Source organism: Vulpes vulpes, chromosome 7 (genome assembly GCF_048418805.1).
Source record: "Vulpes vulpes isolate BD-2025 chromosome 7, VulVul3, whole genome shotgun sequence".
In the NCBI taxonomy this organism is placed as follows: Eukaryota; Metazoa; Chordata; class Mammalia; order Carnivora; family Canidae; genus Vulpes; species Vulpes vulpes.
In genome coordinates, this window is record NC_132786.1 from 6,424,841 (window position 1) to 6,437,151 (window position 12,311).

Here is a 12,311-nt window from a genome sequence, read left to right on the forward strand (position 1 = left end):
CTGAGCTTCAGGCCAGCCTTATGCAGGAGCAGCCTCCCTGCTGGAGGGACTTCACAGGGCTCTGTGAGCCCGTCCTGCAGCGCCCTGAGCCCCTCAGCACCGCTCGGCCACACCTGGGTCCCTGCATCATTCTGCACAAGAGGTAGGAATACGGAGCTTTGACTCAGGTCCAACCTTCCAATCAAAGGTTTGCTGTCCAGGGGACAGCACTGCCGTATCAACATTAGCCATAAAGGAGGTCCGAAACCTTCACCCAGTATAGAAAGGCCAGTTTTATGCAGCTATTGAGGTAGGACTGAGCCAAACTGGGCTCCTTCCTTCTGCTCCAGATCAAGACTGGATTAAGCATTAGGACACCCCAGACACATAAGAAGGGACGGAAGCATCAGAGGAGGGTTGGGAAGAGCTCCTGGGTAGGGTAGGGTAGGGTAGAGGGCTTGATGCACTCAGAAGCAGCAGGCACCTGTCCCATGATCCCATGTGACTCGATCAGAGGAATCTCGGGGTTGGGGGAGTTACGGTCAGCAAAAACTGCCCCCCTCCAAGGTTCACTGGGCCTACTGTCAATAGGTACAACAAAAAATTTGGAACTCACCCTTTGATAAGGCACCTACGGCAATGGAATAGGACATTCACATAGCCCAGTTTGGAAAATGTTAACAGAAAAAAATCACATCTGTCTGTCGTACTAACAGCTATTTCCCTGGGTCACAAGTGCCTGGGGGGCAAATGACGCATCGCCATGGCACTAGGCTCTGTGTGCCCTGCCAGTCTGGGCTGTGCATCTCCGCCCCCCGCCCCCATGGGCCTCTTCGCCCCCACACAGCTGTGCAGGGTTCAGCTCTCGCAGCTGTCAGGCTCCCTGCTGCTGCTGTCATTCCGGGCACTGCTCTGCCCGCCCGTGGCCTCACATCACCACCACCTGTGCCCTGTGGCCCCCAGACTTGGAGAAGTGGTCCCACCTCTGGGGATCGTGCTCTTTCCCTCACCCTTAAAAAGTCAAGCCTTTACATTATCTCACAGAATGTCTTTCCCCTCGGGAGACGTGCTCTTGATAGGTAGCTCGGGGCCAGGATGGCCGCAGAAGCTTCCTTGATGACAAGACCAGGGTGCCGTGATAGCTTGCTCAAGACCTGGACAGGCATGCAGAAGGAGCCGTCACTACAACCTTCCTACGTTAAAGACCTGCATTCTGACTTATATATCATTTCTGTAGTATCCCCTTATCTCCAAACTCTTCCATGAAGAGTGGGAATTCTGAAATTACGCTGGATTGATTCTGACCTTGTTTCTGGGACCTAATTAAAAGTATCCACAGAACTGAAGATGTTTTTTTTTTTAAAATAGATTTTATTTATTCATGAGAGAAACAGAGAGAGAGAGAGAGAGGCAGAGACACAGGCAGAGGGAGAAGCAGGCCCCATGCAGGGAGCCTGACATGGGACTCGATCCCGGGTCTCCAGGATCACGCCCTGGGCCAAAGGCGATGCTAAACCGCTGAGCCACCCGGGCTGCTCCAGGACTGAAGATCTGGATACAGGAGGGGCCTTTAGGAGATCAGGTGGTCCTGCCCATTCAGGGAAGATCGCATTACCCCTCCTCGAAGCCGAGGGAGCTTAAAAGACTTGTGGAGGGTCTACTAGCTGGTAGAGGATGGAGGATCGAAGGCAGCAGGAAGTTAGGATTACCCAATTAAGTCAGGACATTTTTCACATTCATGATATGTGAAAAAAAAATGGTTCTTGGTGTCAAACTCCCAACTCCCTAAGGACCAAGAGTTTCTGGACAATAATTATGCTTGCTCACTGCCGTTCCAGTCACAATTGGATGCTTCCTTGAGACTTACTGATAAACGTGACAATAATCCCAGCAATGACACGATTAATGCCATTTTTCCATTAATCTATCGGTTTTCGCTCTGGTTCTGAGAATTGCAAAATGACCGCAAGAGATGTTATTTCAAGCTGGAAAAGTGATAAAGGAAGAGGCAACCACAACAAATCCTCACCAGGAAACAAAAGACAAGTGAAGAACTGAGTACCCTGGGCACCTCTTCCGGACAAGCAGGGCCTCCTGGCAGGAGGCCAGACCCACAGGGAGGACTTTGAAGATCCGGGCTCGCAGGGAGATAGAGAGAGCAAAGGAGCAATAGACAGTGACCTTTATTTTCAATCCAGCTAGACTGTGGGGAGACATAAAGCAAAACCTACGTCACAGAGCAGGCGCACAGAGCAAAACAGGGGGCTAAGGAGAGCAGAGAGCAGGAATAGAACACGTTAAATAGAGAAAAAGAAAAATACCAGCATCGTTGAAATTTTCAACCATTTCATTCTCTTACTAAGCAGCAGAGCAAGCAAAAGGATTGACCTGATCCTGGGGAACTGTCCTTGGCAACCTACACTTCCAAGAAAACGAAGAATCAGACTCCCCAAACCCCATACAATGACTTGGTTTCTATGGGGAATAGAGCAGAAGGCTACATCCCATGTCACACTTCATCCCTAATCTTCACAAATGTCCCCTTTGAGTATCTGGGCTATTTGTCATCAATGTTCTACTCTGGAAGGCACCCACTGCATCTCAACTTCCCTTGTCCTCTCAAACTCGCCTCTGCCTGGCCTCCCTGGCTCCCTGCCTCTCACCTGCCACCGACAACCCCCCCCCCCTCTTCCAGGGCACACACCCCACTCCCCCACAATAAATCGTTAACTATTCCGATTCAAACTACGGTTCCGCACCCGACTCTGATGCACGGGCTCTTTCCCCCCACACCGCCGAGCAAGCGTGCAACACCAGTTGGGTATCGTTCCATTCAATTCTGACACTGTCTACCCAGAAACAGTGTCAGATCCCACAGGTAATTGACCCAGACTGCCTTTCGCATCAGATGCCAAAGCAAGTCTTGGCTGTCACCTGTGCCCCTAACAGTCTGGCTGTAAAGGAGAAGCTCCTCCTCAGGGGGCACCTCACAGTGTACCTCCTAGAGCGTCAGTTTATTATAAAAGGACAGAACTCAGGGACAGCCAGGTGGAAGGGATGCCTAAGGCAAGGTGCGTGTGAAGGGGCCCAGAGCTTCCACGCTGACTCGGACTCTGGACGGTCCACATTCTTCCGGCATCTCCACGCACTCACTAACCTGGAAGCCCTCAAAGGCCTTCATTTTAGGTTTTTATGGGGGCTTCACTCTATAGTCATGATGGATTAGCTCATGGGCCATTGGTGACTGATTCAGCCTCCAGCCTCACTTTCCTTCCTTGAGGTGAGGGTGAAAGTTCAAACCCTCTGATCCTCCCATTGGTTCCCCTGGCAACAAGCCCTTCCTTTGGGAAACCGAGAGCTTTCCAAAAGTCACTCATTAACATGACAAAAGACACCTGCACCACTCCCAGCACAGGAAATTGCAATGTTTTTAGGAGTTCTGTGCCAGAGAAGGGACTAAGACCAAATATGTATTTATCCTAGACCGCAATATCGTACTCATTCATCATCATCTCTAACGCGTTTTCCAGAAGGCAGAAATTCCTCCCAGCACACCTACTTCCACAGAGATACGGTTTTCTAAAATTAAAAAAAAAAAAAAAAAAAAAAAAGCTCTTACCCATAGGAGTCAATGGTGAGCTTCCCTCACCTCCCAGTCTGAAGGGCGACACACCCTGTTATTCCAGGAGTAAAATGTCACCCCTATATCCTCTCCACTCCCTGTCCAAGCTCAAGCTCTTACTATGTCTTCCCCGCAGAGGCCACTTTTAGGCCACAGATGTGAGCCCTGGAAACTTGATCAAGGCCAAAGGGCCCCCAGGGCCCCCCAGCTGAGAGCAAATAGGCTCATTAAGTGACCCACCTGGAAATAGCCACCCTCACTGACCAATTACAACCGGGCACAGTTCCTAGGATTACCAAACAGGGAAAGTGGTGTGCATCCCCACGCCCCTATAGCCACGGCCCCTCACCACCGCCCGCAGACAGCCTCTCCATCCCCACCACTTGCATGAGGTGCATTCAGTGCTGGCCCCTTGTTCTGCCTTGGGTGAATTCTTTCACCACCTGCACCACTGGCTTCCCCGCAGTCCGTCACCCCACATTTGGGGAGCTCCCCCTCCGGTAGATACACCACCTTACCTGGATTATCTGATGTTCTCCTCCCCTGACTTGTAACCTTTCCTCTGGTGTCCACCAGAGCTCAAACCCTCATCTGATCACATGGCTCCCATGCTCAAAACTTCCCCCCTCTCCCCTGCACCGTCCAGGAGCACTCTGCCTCAAGCGCTCCCCCTCTCCCCTGCACCGTCCAGGAGCACTCTGCCTCAAGCGCTCCCCCTCTCCCCTGCACCGTCCAGGAGCACTCTGCTTCAAGCACTCCCCCTCTCCCTGCACCATCCAGGAGCACTCTGCCTCAAGCGCTCCCCCTCTCCCCTGCACTGTCCTGGAGCACTCTGCCTCAAGCGCTCCCCCTCTCCCCTGCACCGTCCAGGAGCACTCTGCCTCAAGCGCTCCCCCTCTCCCCTGCACCGTCCAGGAGCACTCTCCTTCAAGCGCTCCCCCTCTCCCCTGCACTGTCCAGGAGCACTCTGCTTCAAGCGCTCCCCCTCTCCCCTGCACCATCCAGGAGCACTCTCCTTCAAGCCCTCCCCCTCTCCCCTGCACTGTCCAGGAGCACTCTGCTTCATGCCCTCCCATCTCTCCCCTGGGCCAAAACTGAGACTCCTAACTTGTCCCTGCTCTGCCCCCACCCCATCCCCATCTGTTAGCACACTAACCAGAGTAGCCCCTTAAAAAGCTCAGTCAAAGCGTGTGTCTGCTTTTTTTTTTTCTTTTTAAGATTTTATCCATTTATTCATGAGAGACACACAGAGAAGCAGAGACAAAGGCAGAGGAGAAACAGGCTCCCTGTGGGGAACCCCATGTGGGTCTCGGTTCCTGGATCAGGACCTGAGCCAAAGGCAGACCCTCAACCACTGAGCCACCCAGGCGACCAGCATGCATCTTCTTTGGCCCCTCCCTCAAGGGTCCCCAGCTCTCTCAAAGGAAAAGCCCAAACGTCTTTTAAAGGGCTTGGAATGCCCCCTGAGTGCTGGCCCCTCCCAGTGCCTCTCTAATCCCACTCCCCTCTCTGCTTGCTGTGATCTGAAACACTGGTCTCCTGGTCCTTCATGGAACCTCTGCACACCCCTGCCCAGGGCTCCAGAGCTGCGTTTTCTGCCCCGGGTTGTTCTTCCCTCCGATCCGAATCTGCCTGGCATGTTTCCTCCTCTCCTTAAATTCTCTGCCCCAAACTCACCTTATCTATATAAAATAAAGGCCGTCTCGCATAAATCCGACCTGCTCCCTGTTTTTTCTCCCCCTCTGAAGAAACATATTTATTTGTGTACTGTCTGGCTCCTCTCCCTAAAATGGAAACTCAATGAGGACAGGTCTTTTTTTGTTTTCCTTGTCTGCAGGTGTATCCCATCACCTGAACGGTGCCTAGCTCATAGTAGAGGCTGAATAAATTCTTGTTAGATAAATGAATAAATTGCCCGATTGAAGTCATTCTACCTCATGCTACTTGTGGCCCAACACAAAGGCCACCTTTTCCTTTGGTGGGGTATTGTTTGCTCCTGTCCAAGCCAGCCTCTTGTATTCACATGGCTGTCTGTCTCTCTGTCTCTGCCTCTGCCCCCACTGGAGGGCTTATGGGGAGCTGAATTCCGCTTGGGTTCAGCCTACACACACACACACACACACACACACACACACACACACACACACGGAGGTGCTCCAGAAGGTAAATGAACCTCTTGCATGAGAGGGAGCCTCTCTCTCCGAGAGGGAAGAAAAACGTGCATAGTCTTGCACCTCGAAGGCAGAAACCCAGTCTATTTGACTCCAAGGGTTCCCAAGTCTCCTTTCCACTAACCCTCACTGCCTTTCAAATACAAATAGGAATGTTCTCACTGCCCAACCAGAAGAATTTTTGGGGCAGATAATTAACCGGGATAATTGAGGCTTTAGTAATAGAGAAACCGACACCACCTCCATATCATCTTCAATTAAGTCTGGGCATCCTTAGGCTTTTGGACCTTTTTTTTTTTTTTTTTTTTTTTTTGAGACTCTTGAGCATTTCAAAGTAAAAATAAATTCCAGCTTCACATACACACACTTTCTACTTTCTAAATAATGAAACACGCAATACAATGAGTACAGTTTTTCATTTTGGTATAATAATGCTTCCGGAGAATTATTTTAAAAGACAAGAAGAAAGAAGAGAGGGACAGAGGGGCGGGAGGGGCAGAGAGGGAAAGAGAGAAGAAAAAAGAGAAATTGTTGTCACTCTTCCTTCATAAGTGCTCCCCCCCCAAATGGCCCCGGCAGGTTCAGGGTGAGATACAAGGTAAGAGGGCTGAATGGGAGGAGAGAAGCATCTCTCTCCACCTTGCATCTGACGGAGGGACGCATTGCAAATAATGATCCACCTCCCTCCCACCAGCACGTCCTAGGCCCCTGGGTTTCTGCTTTTATTCGCGTGTCCAGAACTGAAGTAAAGAAGTAGGCCAACCCCTCCTTACCTCCCTTCCCACCTGGACCTTCCCTTCCTCCTATCAGAGGCTGTCACTGCCCGGATGACCCGGGCAAGCTAGGAAAGCTACTTCCTAGTCTAAAGCCTACCCATTTTCATAATAATGAAGATCACTGTCCCTTTCATACCATGTCCATAATTATTCCCATGTTAGTCTAATAAGAGTTTATAAGGGGTTAATTAGCTGTTGGTAGCGTACTTGAAGATACAGAGGCAGATACCTACATCTCCTCAGCAGGTGGCGCTCAGATTTTATGACCCATGGCCTGGATACCTTCCACACTAGGGGAAATAGTCGGAGAAGTGTACATTAATTTCTTAACAGAGGTGGTTGTACCTGTATGTTCAAACATGCATGTTTGCATTCATAATAGTACTACCTAGAATTTCGAGAGAAGTATGGATTAGAATCCCTTTTATTAAAAACCCCTTCAAAGCCAAATTTAAAAGGAATCGCATTTATGCCCAATTAATAAGATCCATACTTATCAAATACTTTTTTTATAAGACAACAAGGTAATATTACCTCTGGACCCCAGGGCTAGTAGCTCAAAACTGTAAGTGTGGTTGTGCCAATCTACATCCCCGCCCTCTCTAGAACTTAATTTCCCAGAACTCCCAGGCTCGACCAGCAATAAAATTGTAAGTTTTGCAAATAAATTATGTTAGCCCAATCCGGAAGACAAAGCTGATGGTTTATTTCAGCCCTTTCCTCTCTCGTGCTGGCTAAACAAAAAGTTGACTTGACAACATAGTCAGTCTACCACTCCCTCTTCTCTTCCTGTGGTCTAACCAGTAAACATTTTGACAAGGACCAAGCTCTCACTCTTCTCCCGGGGGATTCTGGTATTTAACACTTGTCTCAACTTGTCCTTATTAAATTTCTGACGTGTCCCAGTTCACTGAGACACATTTGTTCTCTCCCTCCCTTCTACCTGCCTAAGCATTAATGGAGCGTATTAACTTCTCAGGTTAGCAATATTATCTTCCGAGGCAGTCAAGCAAACAGGTTAAGGTAGAAGCACGGCGATTTCTCATGAGACACACACACATATTAGTGGAAGGGATTCTGAGTCACAGCCCCTTCACGAGTGACCACGCTGCGATTTCATGTCACCACTCTGGAAACCAATGAAAGGACAGGACGATTGCAAATTGGTTTTATTTTTACTCTGGAGTGAGATCAGTTAAGAATGAGGGGTGATGGGGGGCGCCTGAGTGGCTCAGTTGGTTAAGCATCTGCCTATGGCTCAGATCATGATCCCAGGGTCCCGGGATCGAGCCTCAAATCCGTCTTCCTGCTCAGCAGAGTCTGCTTCTCCTTCTCCCTCTGCTGCTCCCCTTGCTTGTGCTCTCACTCTCTCTGTCTCTCTTGAAAATCTTTAAAAATTAAAATAAAATTAAATAAATTAAAATTAAAAAAATTTTAATGGGGGTAAGTATTGAGGTAAATCTTGTACCTAAATATGGACTTGGATGGAATGCAAGTGAATTCCCCACTCTCCTGGCCTTGTCTCTCCCGTCAGTGCCAGAAACAGCTCTATTTCCTCGTGGCCGCTAACACCCATTTTCCATTTTGCATTTCCTCTTCTCTGGGGCCCATGCTAGAAGGCAAGGCAAGCTCACTGCTTTTTCACCATCTTCTTGCCTCTAAAACCAATGAAACGCTTGGGAGGTTTTTAATACTGCAAAGGGAAACTGAATCTTAGGAAAAACAAGAGCAGGCAGGGGGCTGCAATATGTCCTGAAAGTGTTAGGGTCATATTTAGTCCCATAACGCCTCGTAATCTAAATAGATCAGGAGTGATTTCTCTTAGCTCTTGCTTTATTCTTCTCTTGCCTCTTCTTGGGGTCTGAGCTGCAACCAAACATCCCTTTTAATTCAGGGGCTGATACTACTTGGTCTCTCCTCCTTCCGTCAGCAGACTTACTCCCTGATTCTCTAAATCTATCTTGCAAATAACCCTGCACAGGAGAGACACAAAAAGGAAAAAGATGTAGCCTTACGTTGCATGGTGGAAGCAGGAGCATCGGCTTGCATCCTTCATTATTTTTGTACCCGCCTTGTACACTATGATGTTGTAGGTGCTGAGGACCAACATCCTATCACCATTTCCCCCATTCTGCTGTTGAGGAAGCTGAGATTCAAGAGAATCAGATGATTCGCCCAAGGTCACATGGCTATTCAGTGATAAGTGTAGGACTTTCTTTCTTTTGTTTTTTTTTTTTTAAGATTTTATTTATTTGTTAATGAGAGGCACAGAGAGAGAGAGGCAGAGACACAGGCAGAGAGAGAAGCAGGCTCCATGCAAGGAGCCCAACGTGGGACTCGATCTCCTGTCTCTAGGATCACGCCCTGGGCCGAAGGCGGCGCTAAACTGCTGAGCCACCCAGGCTGCCCAGAGTAGGACTTTCTAACAGAAAGTTCCTGACATCTCAGAGAAAACTTCCGACTGCCTCAGTCCCAGAACAGTCCAACTTCTGCTATGAAGAATTGCAATACTTAAACAAATCAAGGGCTTTCTTCTTGACAAAGTGACATGGAAGGAGGGAGGGACAAAGGACAAGGGGAGGCGGAGTGGGATAGTGGGACTGAGGCATTGCTCACAGGCTGCCTCTGTGTAGATTTAATCCCTTTAGGAGCCACGGGGCTAGCAAGAAGTCTCCTTTAAAAACAGAATTACCTTCCGGGAAGATCAAGCCTCTTTCAGAGATACCTGGACAAGCCAGATAAACTATGGGAGTCACCCGGTGTGGCAATTCAAGTGTAGAATGTTTAACCACAAGTCAAGAAGTCTTTAAAAATAAGGTGTTCATGGGGTGCCTGGGTGGCTCAGTTGGTTAAGCGCCTGCCTCTGGCTCAGGTCATGATCCCAGGGTCCTGGGATCCAGCTCCACCTCGGAGCCCTGCTCAGCAGGGAGTCTACTTCTCCTTCTACTCCCCCGCCCCACCCCGCTCATGCTCTCCCTCACGTACATGCTTGCTCTCTCTCAAATAAATAAAATAAATCTTTTTTTTTTAAAAAAAAGGTGTTCTTTATACAAGTGCATATCATACATCAGTGGAAATGAATTAGCACACAACTACATAAATAAATTGCGCAAACAAAAGAGCAAATGAAAGAATTCAGACACGAAGGAATGCATATCACAGGATTCCATTTTCTAAAGCTCAAAAACAGGCACATCTAATCCGTGCTGTTTTAAGCCAGTGGAGACAGAGGTAAGGAGGTAGGAAAGCAAAATTTAGGTGTCGCCTACTTTTGCTTCCGGAACCTCAAGTAGGGGCCCGAGGCCCCAGAGTCCGACAGACCTGGGTTCAAATCCTGATTCTGCAACTGAGTGACTTTGAACAAGTAACTTAAATTCCCTGTGCCTCAGGTTTTTCCATCTATAAAATAGAACTAATAATACCTTCTTCAAAGGGTTGGTGTGAGAAGTAAATGAAATGATGTATGTGAAGTGCCCTGGCAGCATGCGTAGGTGCAGTAATAAATGGTAACTATGATCATCCCCACCCCTGTTGCCTGATGGTAAACCAGGATCAGAGAACAGATAGGTAAGAGCCCAGCGGAGAAGGAAAGGGAAGGACCAAATTAGCCTTGTGATCAAAGATGTACGGAATTCACCCGAATGCATTCAGAGAGAGCTGTTCTTTCGCTTCCCACTGCCCACGCAGTCTTCTGGCTTGTGCTGCCTACAAGTGCAGGCCAGCCCAAAGCAGCCAAAACAAAGCTGTTCGGTCCCATCCACACAGGCCCTTGCTAAGGACCTGATACTCATCTGATAAACCAATTTGCACTGACGCTCTCACAGGGTTGCTGGCAGCTTACTGGGTTACCCTGCTGATCGGGCTGTGTTTCAATCAGAACCTTATGGACATAACAAGGCCTTGATCTAGGCTGGGTGAAATTTTACCCAGTCCCAGATCAGCAAATAGCCAGGTGGGGCTCTTTGGGGGAGGGGGAATCGGGACAGGCAGGGGATGGGACAACACAAGCAGAATGGTGTTAAGGTCCAGACTGCAGGATCCAGCCAGAACCCAGGAAGTCTGAAGTTGTAGGGACAGGCTACAACTGGCACAGGCTTTCCTTGCTTCTTGACTACAGAATGAGAACTGGTCCAGACAACTTGGGTTCATTCTCTCCACCTAAGAGGGAAAACAGGTATCCCTCTGGGAAGCCTCGTCAGCTAAGGGGCCTCTAGTGCTGGGGAAACAGAGTAGAGGAAGACTTTCAGGTTTGATTTTTGTGTTATTAATTGAGGCCTTAGGGCATCCACACAGGGAATACCGGTCAACAGCCAGAAGGAGCAAACTGCTGACCCCCCAGAACATGCGTGGACCTCAGGGGCGTCATACTGAAAGGATAAAGCGAGATTCAAGACTATAGGAAATTCTGGCCCCAGGAGGAACACTTATCGATGCTGAAGGAAGCCTGGGGCCGAGGTGGGCTTGACTGCAAAGGGCATGAGGGACCGTTTCTGGATGATGAAAGCCTTCTGGATCTTGACTGAGGCAGCGGCTCGGAGGGTGTACGCCTTTTTCAGAATCCATTGAACTGTACACTTAGAAGGAGTGCAATTCACTTTATGCAAATTATCCCTCAATAAAGTTGCTTTTAAAAGAAAAAAAATAAATAAACGTTGATGCCTTAGTCACTGAGATTGTTCCACTCCAGATGTGCCCAAAGAGGCCTGCAGGAGAACCTCGGCAAGCCACACCTCCAACAATCTCCTAGCACAAGAGCGGAACACTTTCTCCTCTTTTGAGCATCACATCTACCCCCTGAGGTGGGTTGGAGGAATCCCAGGGTTATAGCTAAGGAAACAGAGATACAGAATTAGAGCTGGCCTGTGTCTTCTGACTCCAAATCCTGCCATCTTTCCTGGAACCAGCCTCCTGAGATCACCCGAATCTAAGGAAGCTAAGGTCCAGAGAGTGTAAGTAGCTTGGCAAAAGCAGCACTTCTAGGCAAGGGCAGAGGCCAAAATCAAAGTCGTGCCTTGTCCCCCACAAATGGAATGAGGAATTGTCAAACGGGGACCATCCTGAATGGAGGTAGAAGGTGGGCTTTCGTTCCCCTTCTGCATCACTTCCAGACCCTGGACAGAGAAGCAAGCAATCTTAAAACAAAAGCCAGGCTCCTTTCCAGCCCTCTCCACACCACCTCTCTCACTGCATGGAGCAGCCCCCACCCCACCCCCTTCAGTCCCAAGGGTCTTGTAACTTTAACAAACTACAGCAAGGAACACATGCATTACCTCACCACAGTCTGGCTTATTTCCTAGCAGCAATTGTCCAAAGCTTGCTCCATTTCCCCCCTTCTGTTGGCTGTGCACCCTTCGCCCATTCCTCCCTGCTGAAATCACAAAGCTCTGACCCCAGTGGGCCTGCAGGAGCCTCCGCCTCCTTCCCAAAGTACTTACCATTAGAAAGAAGGCCCCTGGTGCAGAACACAGCCTATCCGATGGCCCCTCTGTATACATTCTCACAGCAGGCTCCTGTGTGTGCTTAGGGAAAAAAACTCTGGGAGAACCTCAAGACACAATTGGTGGCAGTTAACTCTGGGGAGAGGACCTGGAGGGTGGAAGGAGGGAGGAGTCTACTTTCCATTTGGTTTCTTTTCTGTTCAATGTGAATTTTCCCACCAACGGACATGGATTACATTTAGTGATGCCAACGAGGGTAGTCTGGGCCGGGAAATGATAAGCCATTTCCTCCTTTCACGTATCTGTATAGAAAAGCAGAAAGCCT